The following is a 19,214-nucleotide window of genomic DNA, read 5'->3' as shown; positions in this document are numbered from 1 at the left end:
GATTCTGTTTTGGTTATTATTGTGGGGAGGGGGTGTGAGAGATGAGTTGCGGGAAATGCGGGAGACACGGTGGAGGGCATTCTTGACCACTGAGGGGGGGAAGTTGCGGTCCTTGAAAAACGAGGGCATCTGAGATGTACAGGAGTGGAATGCCTCATCCTGGGAGCTGCTGCGGCGGAGGCGAAGGAGTTGGGAATAGGGGATGGCATTTTTGCAGGAAGGTGGGTGGGAGGAGGTGGATTCTAGGTAGCTGTGGGAGTCAGTGGGCTTGGAATGGATATCGGTTTCTAGGTGGTTACCCGAGATGGAGACAGAGAGGTCCAGGAAGGAGAGAGAGGTATTAGAGATGGTCCAGGTGAACTTAAGGTTGGGTTGGAAGGTGTTGGTGAAGTGGATGAACTATTCGAGCTCCTCGTGGGAGCACGAGGCGGCGCCGATACAGTCATCAATGTAACGGAGGAAGAGGTGGGGTTTAGGGCCACTGTAGGTACGGAAGAGGGATTGTTCCACGTAACCTACAAAGAGGCAGGCATAGCTTGCGCCCATGTGGGTACCCACGGCCACCCCCTTTGTCTGTAGGAAGTGGGAGGAATTGAAAGAGAAGTTGTTGAGGGTGAGGACGTGTTCGGCTAAGCGGTTGAGGATATCAGTATAGGGGAACTGGTCGGGCCTGCGGGACAGGAAGAAGCGGAGGGCCTTTAGGCCATCGGTATGGGAAATGCAGGTGTATAGGGACTGGACGTCCATGGTTAAGATGAGGTGTTGGGGACGGGGGAATTGGAAGTTCTGGAGGAGGTGGACGGCATGGGTGGTGTCACGGACGCAGGTAGGAGTTCCTGGACTAAGGGGGAGTAAATGGAGTCGAGATAGTTGGAGATCAGTTCGGTGGGGCAGGAGCAGGCGGAGACAATGGGTCGACCAGGGCAGTCAGGTTTGTGGATTTTGGGAAGGAGATAGAAGCGGGCGGTGCGGGGTTGGGGAATGATGAGGTTGGAGGTTGGAGGCTGTGGGTGTGAGGTTACCTGAGGTGATGAGGTTGTGGATGGTTTGGGAGATGATGGTTTGGTGCTCAGGGGTGGGGTCATGATCAAGGGGGCGGTAGGAGGAGGTGTCGGAGAGTTGGTGTCTGGCCTCGGCGATGTAGAGGTCAGTGCACCATACTACAACTGCGCCTCCCTTATCCGCGGGTTTTTGGGGTGGTAATAGGTGGTAGGGGGTAGTGGGGATTGATCAATGGGAAGGGTGGGACGGATAGGTGGCTAAGAAGGTGGACAGGTTGTCAGATCAAGGAGGCGGGGATGAGAGGGAGGTTTGGACATGGGATGAGACCAGGGGTGGGGAGATTTTAAAATTGGTGAATGCTACGTTTAGGCCATTGGACTGTAGGCTCCTGAGGCAGAATATGAGGTGTTGCTCCTCCAGTTTGCGGGTGACGTCTTTGTGGCACTGGAGGAGGCCCAGGATGGACATGTCACCCAGGGAGTGGGAGGGGGAATTAAAATGGTTAGTGACTGGAAGTTGTTGTCAATTATCACGTACAGAGTGCAGATGCTCCACGAAACGGTCCCCAAGTCTGTGCTTGGTCTCACTGATGTCGAGGAGGCCACATCGGGAGCAACGGATACAGTAGACCACATTGGAAGATGTACAGGTGAACCCCTGTCAGATATGGAAAGTTTGCTTTGGGCATCGGATAGAGGTGAGGGGGGAGGTGTAGGGGAAGGTGTAGCACTTCCTACGATTGCAGGGAAAGGTGCTGGGTGTGGTGGAGTTAATGGGAAGTGTGAAGCGGATGAGGAAGTCGCGGAGAGAGCGGTCCCTCCGGAATGCAGATAGGGGAGGGAAATATCTCTTTGGTTGTGGGGTCAGATTGTAGGTGACGGAAATAGCGGAGGATGATGCTCTGGATGCGGAGGTGGGAGGGGTGATATATGAGGATCAGGGGGACTCTGTCTTTATTTTTGTTGGAAGAGGGGGTTTGAGGGCAGAAGTGCGGGAAATGAAAGAGATATGGTTGAGGGCATTTTTGATCACCGGAGGGGGGATGTTGCAGTCCTTGAATGAGGAGGGCATCTGGGATGTCTGGGAGTGGAATGCTCCATCTTGGGAGCAGATGCAGCGGAGGCAGAGGAATTGGGAGTTTTAAAAACTCCCCACCCCCAGCCTTATCCCACATCCAAACCTCCCTCTCATCCCGCCTCCTTGATCTGACACAACCTGTCCATCTTCTTACCCACCTATCCACCCCACCCTTCCTACCGATCAATCCTCACTACCCCCTACCTGCATCCACCTATCACCAACTCCACCAACCCTTCCCAATCCCACCCATCCTCCATCTTGCCTCCTTGACCTGACACAATCTGTCCATCTTCTCCCCCAACTATCAGCCCACCCTTCCCTCTGACCAATCCCCACTACCTCTACCTGCATCCACCTATCACCATCCCATCTACCTTCCCCTGGCCCCACCCCTCCTCCCTCTATTTATTTCCTAGCTTCCTTCCCCCTCCCCAGTTCTGAAGAAGGGTCCCGACCCAAAACATTGACTTTCCTGCTCCTCTGATGCTGCCTGAACTGCTGAGTTCCTCCAGCTCCACTCTTTGTTGTCTCTGACTCCAGCATCTGCAGTTCTTCCTATCTCCGACATACTTTACAGTGGTGTATTTATAATCCACACACTTGTCTTTATAGTTACACCTGGTAATATATGCGTTTTATTATTTAGTTTCATTATCCCCAAGCATTCAGTCTCTGATGTTTTCCTACAATTTGGCCCTGCTCAGTCACATCATTATCACTGTAGCAGACTTGAGACAATTTCAAAGATATCCTGTGTTTTTGGGAGTAGCAGTTGGACCCTATGAATATAAACCACAACACACTGTATCTTATGGCAAAAATAAGGCCATTCAGCCCTGTGCATTGGTGCTAGGTCTCTGAAAGAGTTTTTTAGTTAGTCACAGTATTTTAAATTTATTTCTTAAATTCTATCTCCACCAAGATTTCTGCTACTACTTTCCATGTCCTTCCAAACAACTTGGTAAAATGAGATGTTTTAATGATTTTAAATTTGCATGCCAACAATCCTGAGCCACTCATCGATTGAAATATATTTTCCTGGCTGAATTCATCAAAACTCTCAGAATTTTTAGATCTTACCTTTCTTTGAATAAAAAGTGCTCCAGTTTTATTCTGTGTTTTAAACTTCTGAAAACTTCCAGTTTCACAAGATGTTCCATAAATAGAATATGGATAGCCATGTTAAAAAATGATCCCAAGTTAAGGACACCTTTAATGGCATTAGTACCTAAAACCAAAGCTCAAAGCAGTGCATGTTTTGTGATCTAATAATAATTGTCTCATCTATCTTTGCTATAAACAAATCAGATTGATCTTTTTAACTAACACTGTTTTCAGAAAAGATATTCCTGATTCAAAAACCAGTCTACAGAAGATCATAATCGTCATCTGAATGTATCGCAGTCAGCTACCTTGGTTTTCATGCTTGCAACAATGCTGCTCGATCAGAGGTCATATCTGTGATCAGGCAGTGGATATCTCCAGCTATGCCCGCAGTCATTCTTAACCTGCACCTTTATTCATGCTATGGTCTGCAAGGGCCTGGGTCTTTTCCTGTCCAGCGTTTTAATGTGTTCAACAGAAATTCACTCAGACAGCTTCTCTGCTGCAGTATCAATTCTATTCATTATCTGCCAGCCTTTGATTCTCTGATTGCCATCCAAGGCCCAACAAACCCGTTGACTATGTTGTTATGACATACCCTTCACACTTTCACTTTGCAGCTCTGCTGTCAGATCTCAACCAGTGACCACTTGGTTTGACACTTTTCTTTAATGTAGCTCCTCTAACTCTGCTTTCCATATATAATCACCAGCTCGACCATGTACATGTTCTTCTCATAGCACCACATTCAACACTGTACCTGTGATGCAACAACCTTTTCCTTGGAAAAGATCAGTGTCTCTGTAAATCATTAACATGCGGTTTATTAGCATGGCTTCTTTTCAGTAAATACCAGGTCCCATCACAAGATCACTCCAGATGCAAAGTGAAGGAATATCAAGCATCTGATGGAGAAAAGACTGACAATTGGACCTCCAACATTTTTAAAAGTGTTATCAATAATACAGGCTTTTAAAAACTTTTTTAAAACAAATTGCTGCCGACCCGGAGGATTTGCAATGAAATGTAAATAGTCTCCCCTAACCATTTTTCTTCCCTCTTCTCCTGATTGTAGGCTGAATTTTTAGGCTCTATGTTTAAAAAGAAACAGAATTCAAACACAAGACTACAGAAGAGAATGTGCTTTCCTTTGGAATTTCCTCTGGCCACGACACTATGCTGAAGGAGAGATTGAATATGTATATGCATTTAGTGAGAAAATCTCAAAGATGCTCACCCCAATTGCACATGATGCAGCAATGTCTGAAAAAATATCTTGGCAAATCATGACACTAACAAATTTTATTGCGCAGCCTTTGGATCCCAATCCGAATGTGGGAGAGAAGAATCTCCTGCCTTTACCAACATCTCTGAGATGGAGGAGTCAGCACCCTCAGAAGATATAACATGAAAGTGTTTCTCCTTACCTTGGACCAGGCAAAGACATTCATTTCAGTGAGTATTCTATCTGGAATTGGCTTGGCATCACATTCTGATGAACAGAGCCTGAATTGCACAGCAGTTACCTCTTCGCCTGGGGGCAGACTCCCCCTCTTCTTCAAATAAACATAGGCCCGGTCCATTTCCCCTCTGTGAAGCTGTCACTGTGGTGTCAAGCTAGTTTGTGCAGACTCAGCAAACAATCACCAACCTGGGAAACTCTTCAGTAACAACTGAAGCCTTCCTCCTGAGTGGCTCGGGCAATGGTAAAGTATCTTCAGTAGACCAATGGTCTGTCCAATGATAGTCCTTCATAGATGCATGGGCAACATTGTAGTGCTGTTCAGCATCAGTCCAGAAAGGAGGGGGAGGTTACGCATTGGGGCCATTAACTGGGACTTATGTGGGTACTACTTGTCACCCGCATACCCTCTGATGCGTGGCAGCAAACATTAGTGTGATGTTAGAATATAAGATTGTGGCAGGTCCCTGTAGGTGCACACCTACAGGAAAAGTTGGAAATGGCCACTAACAAGGTGAACATCACAGGAGTAAAATCTCTTCCAGTTCAGGAACATAGGAAAAGAAGGAGGCCATTCAGCACAATTGAGCATGACTGATTGAACACTTTGATGCCTTTTCCCCCACACTATCCCATTGGAATTTAGAAATCTGTTAATCTCTACTTTAAACATACTCTATGACTGCATGTTGAGTGGCTAGAGTCTGTTAATTGTCATGCTGCAGTAAGTGCTTCTTTTCTACATACAGTCCTTAACTGGCTACTCGCTGAACTGTTTTGTTTGCTTCTGTTTCGCTTCACTCCCATTTGGGGTGTTTGATCTGTGCATGAACCATGCAAATGGGTACCTCAGGCCCCTTCCATTTCTACCTCACATCCTCAGTGTACTGACCTGATTGAGTGAAGGGTCACCGGACCTGAAACTTTAACCCTGTTTTTTCCATCACAGATGCTGCCAGACCTGCTGAGCTTCTCCAGCAACTTTGTTTTTGTTGTTGTGTAAGTGAAGAGAAGAATGGTACGCGTAAACTTTTCTTTCCATTCCTTCACCCTGACTTCCCTCCCCTCTTCAACCTACACTTGCCCCTTCATCACTGGGGATGGTCTCCACCTCTCCTCTGGTATCTTCTCTGTGATGCTTCCAACTCGCTCTGTGACTATGTCCCCTTTCACCATTTTCCTGTGACCTTTCTGAACATCCCCCGAGACCACAGCTAATCAGCTCCCCATGATCATTCTTGGCCTATCATTCCTTTTTCAAGTGACCCCCTGGCCTTCTTCACTCCCAAACACACCTCCTGACCCCGTAGTGATCCCACTGTCAATATGCAGCTCCCACTCTTATGACTGTGACCCTCCCCTTTACCTCCCAGTTGCCCAACTCCATTTCCTGAAATCCCTCTGGCACCCTGGACAACCATGTTTTTTAAGTTTAACTCTCTGCTGTACCTTCCCATCCTTTTCTAGAGCGTTTCTGTCCAGCTCCTTTTGGTTTGAGCCCCTCATGCCTGCCCCGGTCAGGATTCCTGATGTTGACCAGTGTAGCTGCCTCAATGGGCGCTGGGTGGTCCGCACAATCTGCATCTGTTAGATTGATGGCACTATTCTACAACAACAACTTACAAGGCCCATTATAATTGGTTCCTCTCATGTGCTGGCTCGTCCAGTCATTCTGTATCCCTCATGCTGTTCGCCGTGAACAATGACAAAACATTGTGAGACCAGTTATGAAAGGCAGTTTTTATGAGTTAAATGGAGCATGCATTCTGTACTCCTCCCAACGCCTGGAGATTACAATGGAAACGGATGAGGATTTCAGCAGATGAGCTGAAACTGTTTAAAGGTTGAGAGGAGGTGTATGCGGTGTTGGATGACATTATGAAGGTGCAAATCAGCAATTTTAGTGATAACATGAATATGTGAAGCATTGTCTTGGAGGTTAAATGTGACACCAGGTTTACATACCATGTGGTTCAGCCTCACATAGGTGCCAGGGAGCAAGATGGTACCAGTGTTTAGGAAACAGAATTTGTGTCTGGAATAAAACGTGTAAATGACCTTAATTGGCTTAATAGTAATAGCCCAAACAAGTGGCCTTTCTTTTTCCTGAAACCAGCCACACCCTTGAGAAACACCAATGTTAATATGGTCAAAACTTCAACTTCTTTTCAATTTAAAAATTGAGACATTGTTAACCATAGTTCTGCTTTGTAGTTAGTTCATCAGTGCAGTTTACTTCAGGCCATTATTTCTCTCTAAATAAAACAACACACATACTTCCAGCCCACATTGGAAGTACATATAACATTCACAATGTTTATTGTTTCTCATCCTATTCAATGTTTTAAGTCAATAGAAGTGGTTGTTAATCAAATCAGCTACTTCCATCATTACCAGAAGAAATCAATGCTTTGCTTCCATATTTCATTACAAATAAAGATTAAACAGCTAATCTTAGCCCATAATGTAACTAATATGTTCCTAATCACTAACAGGCAAAGCATGACTCATTACTGTCCTGCACTATTAAGTTTTGCTCACACTGTATCCTGGGTTCAACAAGAAAGATCTATTTTTTCCACCAAAACTAAGGGCACATAAAAGTAATTCAGGGATTATAGTACCTCAAGAAGCCTAAATAAAATGGTAGGGTGTAAGACTGTTGACAGGGCAGCAATATGTTGTGTCCCATGATGTTATGATACAGGCACATTGACCATGCTTCCTGGTATTGGCCAGACAATAGAGGCAATAAGCAAAGGGAGGCATTAATTGTAAATAACATGAGGATATTTGTTGAGAGAACATTCTGACCAATTATAACCTAACTCTTAATGGACAGTTACAGCAGAATATTGGCAGCACCTTGGAGCTGTTTCCTTGTCCACTATCCTAAGTATGAACCTACTTCTCCTTTGCCATTGTATTTTGTTGTAATTCTCCCCCTCCCGAACTCACCTCTACTTTCCATCTGTTTTATTACTGACTAGTCTATGAGGAAGTGTTCAAATTATTTTATTTTAGTAGCTGGTTTAACTTCTTTGGACCAGTTCCTGACTGTTGTGTTTGTATTATTTTAATAAAGCACTTAGGCCGTTCCTTCTGTAAATGTTATTTAATGATTAAACCTGTCCAATAATTTTGTCTTTGAAAATAACTTAAGACACACTGAAGCTCCTATATATGATTCAGCAAGTATGAAACGATAGTTTATCCAAGGAATGCGGTTCCATATTACCTGGATATAGGGTTAGATTTGAATTTCTCACAATTAGTATGAACATGGCAAGAATGCAATAGAAATGGCAGTGTAATAATTACTTCCGGCTCACAGCTCCAATGCAACTGCTGTCATTTCAAGAGGGGTCTACCAGTGGATGATCAAAGTGCTGTCAGTTTCAGAATGTCAGCCCTTTTTAAACTGCATATTGGGGTTTTTATTGTATTTTTTCACTTCAATAGTAAATAACGAAGTTTACCAACTGCGCTAAGTTAGACAACAACACGTACTCATAAACAAAACCCCAATTACTCAACAACATGCCTCCCCCTGCCCGCCACTGCACCCCCACACATAACTGACCAACATAATTCTCTACTTGTAACTCTGTCAGTGGGGTTCCAACATTTTCCAATTCGCCATATATGATCACAGGGATCAAGTGTTTGGGAAGCGCTGGTCTACAAGTCGCAACTCAAGATTGTGATGGAATACGTTGTGATGGAATATGTAGCAGTTTGTAGCATCTACATGATACACTACAGCAGCTTGCCAAGAATACTTAAATTATACTTTCCAACCTTTGACCACCTCAAAGGACAGGGCAGCAAATTTATGGCAACACCATTACCCTGAAATTCACCTCCAAGACACATACCATCCTGACTTGGAACTACACCACTGTTTTCCTCACTATCACTGGGTCAAAATCCTGGAACTTCTTTCTTAATAGCACTCCAGACTGTAGCTTTTCAAGAAGGCAGATCTCCACCATCTTCTCAAGGGCAATTAGGGACTAGCAATAAGTGATGGCTTAGCTAGTAATACCCATATCCCACAAACTTACTAAAAAACAGCAAAATTTTAAGATTGAGGTCATGGAATGCATTCAAAACTTTTCTAGATCAACAATGAAGCACGATATTTAATATTGTGCAGGTAAAAAGGGATAATTAATTACTATATGATAAAGAAGCATTTTGGGAAGAGCAAGCATAACATGAACGATTTTGAATCTGAATTTGAATATTACTTAGTTAAATGTGGAACTAGGGTCTTAAATTTGTAAGAATCAAATGAAACAGATGCGAGGGGCTAGTTTGATAATGCCAATTTGGAAATGAGATTAAAAATATTACTGTAGCTAAGCAATGGCAAACAATTAAAGAATCAATTTATATATACAAAAAAAAATTCCTCTATAGGGTAAAACAATCAATGGAAAAGCAGTTCAATTTTGACTATCATAATAGTTTTTATGTATATTTTTATATTTGTTATTTACATAAATGATCTGGGTGTGAATGTACAAGGCATGATTAGAAAGTTTGCAGATGATTCAAAATTAGGAGGTATCGTTGATAGCAAAGGTTATCAAAAATTACAGTGGGATCTTGATCAGATGGGGAAGTGGACTGAGGATTGGCAATTGCAATTCAATACAGATAAGTGTGAGGTGTTGCGCTTTGGAAAGTCAAACCAAGGTAGGACTTAGACTATAAATGGTAAGGTCCTGAGGAGTGTTGTAGAGCAGCGGGATCGAGGAGTACAAGAACATAGTTCATTGAAAGCAGTGTCACAGGTGGACAGGGTGTTAAAGAAGGCATTTAGCACGCTGAGCTTCAGTTGAGGCATTGAGTATAGGAGTTGGGACATTGTGTTCCAGTTGTATAAGTCATTGGTGAGGCTGCACTTGGACTATTGTGTACAGTTTTGGTCACCCTGTTATAGGAAAGTCATAGTTAAATTGAAAAGTGTGTAAAGAAGATTTATGATGATGTTGCCAGGACCAGTAAGCCTGAGTTATAGGGAAAGGTTGGCCAGGATAGGACTTCATTCCTTAGAACGGAAGAGAATTAGGGGTAACCTCTTTGATGTGTATAAAATCGTGAGGGGCATAGATTGGATGAATGCATATAGTCTTTTTCCCAGGGATGGGGAATTGAAAACTAGAGTGCATAAGTTTAAGGTGAGAGGAAGAAGATTTAAGGACCTGAGGGGCAACTTATTCATTCAAAGAGTGGTGTGTATATGGAATAGGCTGCCAGAGAAAGTGGTTGAGGGAGATACAATAGCAATATTTAAAAAAACATTTGGATAGGTACATGGATGGGAAGGATTTAGTGGGAAATGGGCCAAATGTGAGCAGTTGGAACTAGCTGAGTGGGCACCATGGTCAGCATGGACCAGTTTGGGCTGAAGACCCTGTTTCCATGCTGTATGTCTCTATGATTCAATAATAGATTAATAAGGTAGTATCAGATTAAAGGGAATAAAAACAAAATACAGATGCTGAAAATCTGAAAAAAAAGCAGAATGTGCTAGAAAAACTCAGCAGGTTTGGCAGTATCTGTGGAGAGAGAAACAGAGTTAACATTTCAAGTCCAATATAACTTTTCTTCAGAACTCAGGTGGCACCAGACCTGCTAAGTTTCTCCAGCACTTTATGCTTTTATTTCAGCTTAAAGGGGTCACCTGAAATGTTATTAGAGTTTGAAGGTTAATAGGACCTTTGAATTCAGCAAAAGAAAGAATGTGAGTTAGCAAGCAGGAAACTAAAAAAGATTGTAGAAACATCTATAGAGATATGAATAGGAACATGTAAGTGAAACTAAACGTGGGTTTCTAAAAGGCCCAGCAGGAGAAACAATCATTGCAATAAATGAAAATGGCAGAGACATTAAATAGATACTTTGTATTCACCTTTAATAGAAGTCACAAAAGAATACTGGAAAAAGTGGGGCAACGCAGGACCTAGTGAGAATGAAGCAATTAGTCCATGCAGGACCATAGGTGTCTCATTTTATTACAGAGACACAATTGGTTATATAGCTTGAGGAGCAAACATAGAAGATAGAAGCAGGAGTAGGCCATTCAATCCCTCAGACTGCTCCACTATTCAATTTGAGAATGGCTGATCATCGAGTTCAATACCATAATCCCACCCTCCTCCCTTTTCCCTTGATCCCCAACTCCCTTCTCAAGAGTGAGACAAGGTAAGGATATAGGTCTTCATAGTCTAGAGTAGGCGGTATGGAGATTGAATCCAGTTGCTGGCATCACTCAGCACCACATTCCAGCCACCTAAGCTAACCAGTCCCCACTAAGGAAATTAACATTAGTTGAAATAAAAAGCATGGAGAAAATCATGGAATTAAAATCTATAATTCCCCAAAGTCCATGGTTGCTGGATTTAAGAGTCACCTACAGAGCTAGTAGATGCATAGCTTTTGATCTTCCTTATATTTTCAAATAGCCTTGAGAATTGGAAGACTGCGACCATAAAGCAGCTATTTAAGAAAGGAGGATCAGAAAAACAGCAAAACATTAGTTTCAAATCAGTGATAGAGAAAATTTTTGAATTTATTATTAGGGACATGATAACAGAGTACCAAGCGTACCATAGTGCAATCATGCAGAATCAGCTCCAATGTGTGAAGGGAAATTGTGTTTGACAAGAACTTTTTAAGTTTGCAGCCAGCTTGGAATACTGGAACCTGAGTACCCCTGTACGTGAATCACAGAAAGTTAACTGACAGGTTCAGCAAGCAATTATGAAAGCAAATATCACATTACCCTTTATTATGAAGGGAATAGAATGTAGGAGAAAGGAAGTCTTACTGCAATTGTTTCAGGGTTAGGTGAGAACTCACCAAGACTATTGTGAACCTTTTCTGTTTATTGTCCAAGGAATGATACACCAGTCTTAGAGAGAGTGTGTCAAGACTGATTTCTAGGATTAGGATTTTGAATCCTATGTAGATTGAGTTGATTAAGCCTTTGTAGGCGTGAAGCCCCTCAATGTTGGTCAGCTCATGAGAAGTCTCAGTTGTATGCTGGTTGGAATTGATCAGGATTTTAAATTCAAAACATTGTTTAACTGGGAGCCAATGTCAGTGAGTCTGCATTCCATTACTCTGAAGGGAATGGGATTTGCAGCTGGTTATGCAACAGGCAGGAGGACTTTGGGTAACCTCAAATTTTCAGAAGCTAGAAAGCAGAAGAACAGCCAGAACTGTGTTGGAACAGTCAAGTAACAATGATGTGAGCAAAGAGTTCAGCAGCAGATGAGCTGGGAAAAGGGCAATAATATTGCTGAGATAGAAGCAGGCAGTCACACCAATAAAACAAATCTGATGTTGGACTTGTAAAGTATTGCAGGAGGGTTAGGGGCAATTAGATCCAATGTCCTAGTGCAGATCAGAAATGAACTACTCTCTTTTCAGCTCTGCCCAGCCCATTGAAGCTACAAACAGTGGGCAAGACAAAATTTGGTTCAGATCTTATACAGCTCAGCTAATAATTAGACAATAGCTGAGCTATATCTTAACTCTACTTACCCACCTACATCTAAATGTTATTAGGCCAATTGATGTTACAGCTGACGACATCCTCTCACACCTAAATGTGTGGTAACCAGGAATGGTACTTTTTACAGATTTTGTTTTAGCTCTTTTGTGCAGGGATGATTAACTCAATTGAAATGTTCATATTGTTACCTCAGGTGAGATTAGCAAGCTCAGCACAGAATCAGGTTCAAACCCTTTCTCACTGGATTATTAATGATGGTTAATATTTTAACCTAGAATTATATCACAGATGAACTGCCCATTGGGTTCTGTTTGCATTTTGATGGGACTCAATAGTAAGTCGTCTGTGCAGAAGTATCATTACCCGCTTTCTATTATCTTGATAACAATGAATCCTCCATCTATTAACAATCATATCCTCCCCGACTTTTGGAACATCAAAGTCCTTCCAATATTGAAGATGCCAATGGGAAGCCTAACCATTTATTTTCTATCAAACCTTCTAATTCTTAATAAATTTTAAGATTTTTGAAGACGCGAATGCTGTTGCTATATTTGAGAAACGTCTAGCCAAACCTATCTTGCGATTCTCTATATAACAGTAGGCTTGCCATTTAATAACAACTGAACCATTAAACATACTTCTGTGTCCAGCCACACTCCCTGACCTTAGAAGCATATCCAGCATTTCCTGTTTCACATCATTCAAAATAGTCCTCTCTGTCCTACCTCCTCCGGGTGTTGACGTCAAGACTCACAACACAGTCTTGAACTCATCCATTCTCCTTTAATCTTTGCAGCTCTTAAAGCCTACATTTGAAACCTAATTGCTCATTTTCAATTCAGATTATTATGAGCCTGGGCCTTTCATCTGGGGCTTTTCCAGTTAAAGAACGTTAATGATCTTTTCAGAACATTGACACCAGAAGACTACAGGTGCTTGTGAAACATGTTAATAAGCATGTTAACAAGAGGAGGAAAACTGAAATTCTTCTCAAAACTGAGCTATTCAAGTGCTATGGAACAGGTGAAGAAGTTTGTGATACAGAGTGGTATGGTTTACACTTTAGGAAAACACGCCCAATTCTATCAATCCAATTACATTGGCAATGGATCATGGAATGGCTATAGTGTAGAAGGGGGTCATAGGCTGTAGTGGTGCAGTGGCAGTGTCCCTACCTCTGGACCAAGAGGCCCAGGTTTAAGTCCCATTTGTTCCAGAGATGCATGATAACATCCCAAGTATCATTTGTTCCTGAAGTGTGTGATAACATCTCTGAACTGGTTGATTAGAAAATATTTAAAAAGGAGATTATTTGGCCCATTGTGGCCATGCAGCTTCTCTGCAAATGTAACTCTACTGGTTGCACTCCTGTGCCCTTTGGCATACAGAAAAACAAACCATGCCCACCACTTTCCTATACTGTTACAATTAACTACATGACATAGACTCTTAAAATGCTACCTCCTTACACAACAGGTGCCCTCCAAGTTTCACAAAGGTCACATAGAATGGAGCCTGAAAGCATCCAATGCCAACTGGTGTTAAGCAAAGGTGTGTTCTTGTACCAACACTTTTCTCTCTTTTCTACAGCATGATTCAAGAGGGAAAGATTGACTTGACATAGGGCAGATACATCCATTTCTGAACACACAGCAGTCTTTTCAACCTATGACAACTACTAGCACACGTTAACACTTCAGAAGGGTTCAACATGAGCTTCTGTTGGAGGATGACTGCAAGAAGATGAGACCATGGGAGACAGGAGCAGGGGTAGATCATATGACCTGTTGAGGGCATTTCACTAATACTTCAAACGACAACTCTCTCTGACTGACATTGATCGACACACATGGAAATAAGAGACACAGATGGTACACAACAACCACAAAGCAACCTACAAGTCTGAAACACACAGATATGAATCTGCTGAAGAAAGTACAAAGAATGGAAGAAGTCTGCTTCTAACATAGACCCTCCAAGCCAAATGTTCCTCTGGGCCAATTGCTCAAGAGTCTCCAGATTAACAGTTGGCCAATTCAATGATCATACCATTCTCACTCCCTGTAATAACCTTGGATGGAACACATCTGAGCAGGTTTTCCTGTCAACTGTAAGAACCAACAGCTTATCCAATACCCCATTCTTGTTAATTTTGAATCCTTTTAGTGACTGAACTTTCTCCCCTATCTCCATTCCTGAGTAACATTTGCTTCCTGGTTCAAGGCAGGTGTAAAATGTTAATTAAATAGCTCAGCCTTGCCCCTGCCTCACTGTGTAAATCTCCTTTTAGGTTTCTAATTGCCATTTCTCATCCTTTAACCAGATTTTTACAGTCCATGTACCTATGGAAGACTTTGGACTTACCCTTTATGTTAGATACCTGTCTTTGCTTCTCTCACTTGTTTTTTTCACTTCCTTTCTGAGTTTTCTGTATTCTGCTTGGTTCTCGATTGTATTTTCTGCCTGACACCTATCATAAGCAGTTTTTCTTTGTTATTTTTAATTTCTATGTCGTAATTTTATCTTAAGGATCTCTGGGTTTATTTGGACACTGCAGTCAATTACATTGAGCGCTATTATTATTCCCGTTGAGAAGTTTGGGGCATTGTCAATCTGAAGACTTTCACTAAGATGAAACTTCCCATACAACGGAGAACAACAATAGTTCTTACCTTGCAAGTTTAAAGTTGTACTTAGACATGAAGATTTAAACTATTTCCTAAAAAAGGCAATCATTTTAGAGGAAGGCAGTCAAGATTTAAAGTAATGATAAGAAAATTGAAACTGTGTGGAATCATAAAATGATACAGCCTTTCAGCCTCTTAATCTTTTAGAAAATAAGACATATTTTGAGGATCTGAGTCTGTCTGCTATCTGAGTCAGCAAAGGCTAATATTTAATCAGGTGGTTGATTTAAAGATGCCACAATCAGCTTGGAGGTACCTGTCACCAATCGCAGTGGTTTCCCTGTACCTGGCACAATGCAATATAATCATTAAAGGAGGTCATAAAAAGCAGTATCCAGGAAATCCAGGGAAATTTCTTTAACTCATTCACAACCGATTCCTCAGAGTACAAGGTGTGAAAACTGTGCTAATGTGTTTTTATCATATCAGAAAACTATTTTTCAGGAAGAATAAAGTGAAGAACAAAAGAAATATCATCTCATTGAAAATGCATTAATTTGGAAAACTCTCAGAATAAGTAAATGCAGAGAATTCTTGTAGCTTTTAACTTTCAGTACAGCTCAAGTTGCTCATTACGTATATAATGTAAAAAGACATTTCCATTTGAGGTTCGAATACATTTTACAGTAAGTTTGAAAGATTCCAATGAAATCCTGTATTAGCTGTATATGCAAAGATGCCATCAAAAATATTAGCCATCGGATCATAGGCACTTTACAAAGATCCAGTCCACTGCAAGCACTAAGGTGTGTGTGAGTGGAGGCAGAATGCTGAACAAAGAGGTTTATGTAAATAAAAACCGAAAGAACTGTGGATGCTGTAAATCAGGAACAAAAACAGAAGTTGCTGCAAAAGCTCAGCAGGTCTGGCAGCATCTGTGGAAGAGAAAATCAGAGCTAACATTTCGGGTCCAGTGACCCTTCCACAGCATGTGCACTTTATGTTCCTTCTTCACATGCTACAACCCTGGGATAGCTCAGGAGGATTCCTCTGCTCATCTTGGTACTATGCTTTAGTCTGTTGGTAATGTGTCATTTCTGAATTACTACCAACAGATCCTCTTCTGTTTTTCACTCTGCAGTATTTCTAAAATTTCTCCATAATACAAGTAAAATAATCATTGCTGACTAGACTGTCAAAACTTGCATTTTACTCAACTTCGATAAATTCTATTCAAACATACGTAAGGTGGAACGATATCAGAAACAACATTAAGAACATTATAGGGTAAAAGGCAAAGAATAAAATGATGTCACTCATACCTCTTAAGGAACAATGTAACAGTTAGTCCCAATTGATGTCTCTCCCCCGCTATGATAACTCCCGCTTTTTGATCAACTATCAACGTTGCAGGACAAAGGTCATTACTCATTTGTTTATTCAGGGAACATCTGCCAACAGAGCTTGCTCACCTACTTCCAATTGCTTCTACTGTAAATTACAGGAGTTATTGTGCACAGGGTAAAGATAGAATCGAGATTGGCGCTCGAGCCCTTCAGGATGCTCCTAATTGTGGTGCTTTCAAAACCAGGAGCCATAAACATAAACTTGTCAGCAGTAGATCCAATAAACATTAGAAGAAACTTCTGTACTCAGAGCACATTTGCACAAATTTGCAAATTTTTACTACAAGAAGTCTTTGGATGGATTATCATTTAAAATGTAATGCTTTGGAAGCACACAGGAAAGTGGTTGGAATATAGTATCTTATGAATTTTTTTATTTATTACAGATTTGAGTTTTCTCATTGTTAAAACATTCTTTACCTTCAAAAAATTACTTCTGGCTATATTCTGTTATCATTTGTTCTAAATAGACAAACATATCTATTCATTCCCATGTGACACTGTCCACTTCAACCTTCACTCTAGTTTTTTTTCTTATGAATTCCTTCTAACGACTATTATTGTTATCTTTTTGGTGTTCACACTGTTATGACCAAGACAGGAAGTATGAATTGCATCTCTCTACTGGTCAAATCATAAGATTAAACGTATAACAAGTTACCAATATGGCCAATATATATTTTCTTCTATATCAGGTTTCTTTAATATACAACAATGTTACTGATTTATTGTGGAATTGAGACTTATTTGACAAAAATGTAAATAAAGAGTGTACAGTTTGATGTACCATGTTTACCAATTTAAATGCCATAACAGGTAGAGGAAGAGAAAATGGATTTCTCTGCAGAGATTCACTTTGAAGAAAAACTCTTTTGGCCAATAATTGTTTGTGATTGAAGGCAAAAACAATAAGATGTGGAACATTCAGTTGGCTCTCGGTTTAATGTAGCAGCACACGTAGACAGGTCACTCGATATGTACAGTTGTCTACAGGATCTTTGCAGACACAATCATTCAGGAAATGTTGAGGCAAACTCAAAGTCTTTGCATGAGAGCAGTTCACTCAGTGTTCCGAGTACCAAACAGGACCCGCATCCAGACTGCATATAGAAACAGGAGAACGGAGTTAGATGATTCTTTACTTCAGCAGAAAGGACACCAACTCCAACTGACTCCAAAACACTGTTTAAAAAGAAACGAACACTGACAGTCATAAACACAAGCAAATGATCTCCAATGATCACATCCAGCAAATAGATGAAATCATGTGGTTTCCAGGAAATTCCTTATTTTAAAAATGATACACTATCCAAATGGACCTTTGACTGACACTTTTCAAAAATAATTAAGGTATCCACAGAACTGAAAAAAATTCCATAATGTTTCAAAACTCAAGTCCTCAAAATATAGTTTTGAAGTTTTAGTAACAATACTCAGTCCATGAACTAAAGTTTTAGATTTTACTGATCTAAGCTGGGAAGGCGATGGTGTAGTGGCATTATCACAAGACTGTTAATCCAGAGACCTAGGTAGTGTCCTGGGGACCTGGGTTTGAATCCTGCTACAGCAGATGGTTGAATTTGATTTTAAAAATCTGGAATTAAGAGTTTGATGATGACCACAAATTGATTGTTGGAAAAATTCATCTAGTTCACTTTAGGGAAGGAAACTACCAGCCTTACCTGGTCTGGCCCACAAGTAACTCCAGACTCACAACAATGTGGTTGATTCTTATATGCCCTCTGGGCAATTAGGAATGGGCAATAAATGCTGGCCTAGCCAGAGATGCTGTCATCTTGTGAATGAATAATGAAAAAAATCTTTAGGGGCTTTTCAGATTCTACCAATATCACTGGTTTATCAATGTACCCAAAGTTTGTTATGTTCTTGTCTCCAATTTTTACCCCTGGAAGTATATCTAATTCTTTGAAAATTTTTTCTGTGTACAACTTGAAGATTTTGGTAACAGCACATAGCAATGCGATGCTCCCATCTTCAGTTGAAACATATCTGATTGTAATTAACAACAAAATTAATGAAACTTTTAGAGTGATAACTTCATGTTAGACTGGTTTTCAATCGAATTAAGTCAATGGAAAATGCAGTTATGAGCCAGATTCCAATAAGACATGAACACACATTTTGCTGAAAAACCTGAAACAAATTGGTATAAATAGGGAGAGAGTGGGAGGCGGATAGAAGAGGGATAGAGGAGAGGATAGGTGGAGAGGAAACAAACAGGTCGAAGAGGCGGGGATGGAGCCAGTAAAGGTGAGTGTAGGTAGGGAGTTAGGAAGGGGATAGGTCAGTCCAGGGAGGACGGACAGGTCAAGGGGGCGGGATGAGGTTGGTCGGTAGGAGATGGAGGTGCGGCTTGAGGTGGGAGGAGGGGATAGGTGGGAGGAAGAACAGGTTAGGGAGGCAGGGACGAGCTGGACTGGTTTTGGGATGCGGTAGGGGGAGGGGAGATTTTGAAACTTGTGAAATCCACATTGATACATTGTTTGTTTCCTCTCCACCTATCCTCTCCTCTATCCCTCTTCTATCCACCTCCCACTCTCTCCCTATTTATTTCAGAACCCCCTTCCCCTCCCCCTTTTCTGATGAAGGGTCTAGGCCCGAAACGTCAGCCTGTCTGCTCCTATGATGCTGCTTGGCCTGCTGTGTTCATCCAGCCCTGCACCTTGTTGTCTCGGATTCTCCAGCATCTGCAGTTCCTACTATCTCTGAAACAAATTGGCTCCTTTCTAACTTTTACAAAGACAAAAGACTGCTGACAAAACTCGAAATTCTAGTCAGTCATTTGATGTGTACATTTGTAATCACTAAGACGATAGTTTTTCGGCAGGTCCCAAAGTACCACATTGCATAAATTTGTACAGTACCTGAGCACATTATCCTGTCACTTCTGGAACCTGGATCTATATCTGGTCTAGACTGGCAGATTGAGTGTCTCCTTTCTGATTTCTGTAGGGACCATATATGGAATGAGCTTGGAT

General features: G+C 41.5%; 2 long non-coding RNA genes across 3 annotated transcripts in view; both read left to right on the top strand.

The window, feature by feature from the left end:
* The window catches only part of LOC125483971, a 5,549-nt gene extending 3,992 nt beyond the window's left edge, over nt 1–1,557 (top strand). Inside the window, exon 3 of the long non-coding RNA XR_007262854.1 lies at nt 1,542–1,557. This is a non-coding gene — a long non-coding RNA (uncharacterized LOC125483971). The remainder of the gene's footprint in view (nt 1–1,541) is intronic.
* Nucleotides 1,558–1,602: 45 nt separating this feature from the next.
* On the top strand, nt 1,603–16,937 carry LOC125483969. Of its 2 annotated transcripts, none has more exons than XR_007262852.1 (3): nt 1,603–1,651; nt 4,500–4,641; nt 13,773–16,937. It is a non-coding gene; the product is annotated as an uncharacterized LOC125483969 (long non-coding RNA). The 2 variants fall into 2 exon arrangements; XR_007262851.1 differs by having other exon boundaries at nt 1,608–1,651; nt 4,262–4,641.
* Nucleotides 16,938–19,214: the final 2,277 nt, after the last annotated feature.

Source organism: Rhincodon typus, chromosome 9 (assembly GCF_021869965.1).
Source record: "Rhincodon typus isolate 14 chromosome 9, sRhiTyp1.1, whole genome shotgun sequence".
NCBI lineage: Eukaryota > Metazoa > Chordata > Chondrichthyes > Orectolobiformes > Rhincodontidae > Rhincodon > Rhincodon typus.
This window is presented reverse-complemented; position numbering and strand designations above follow the sequence as displayed.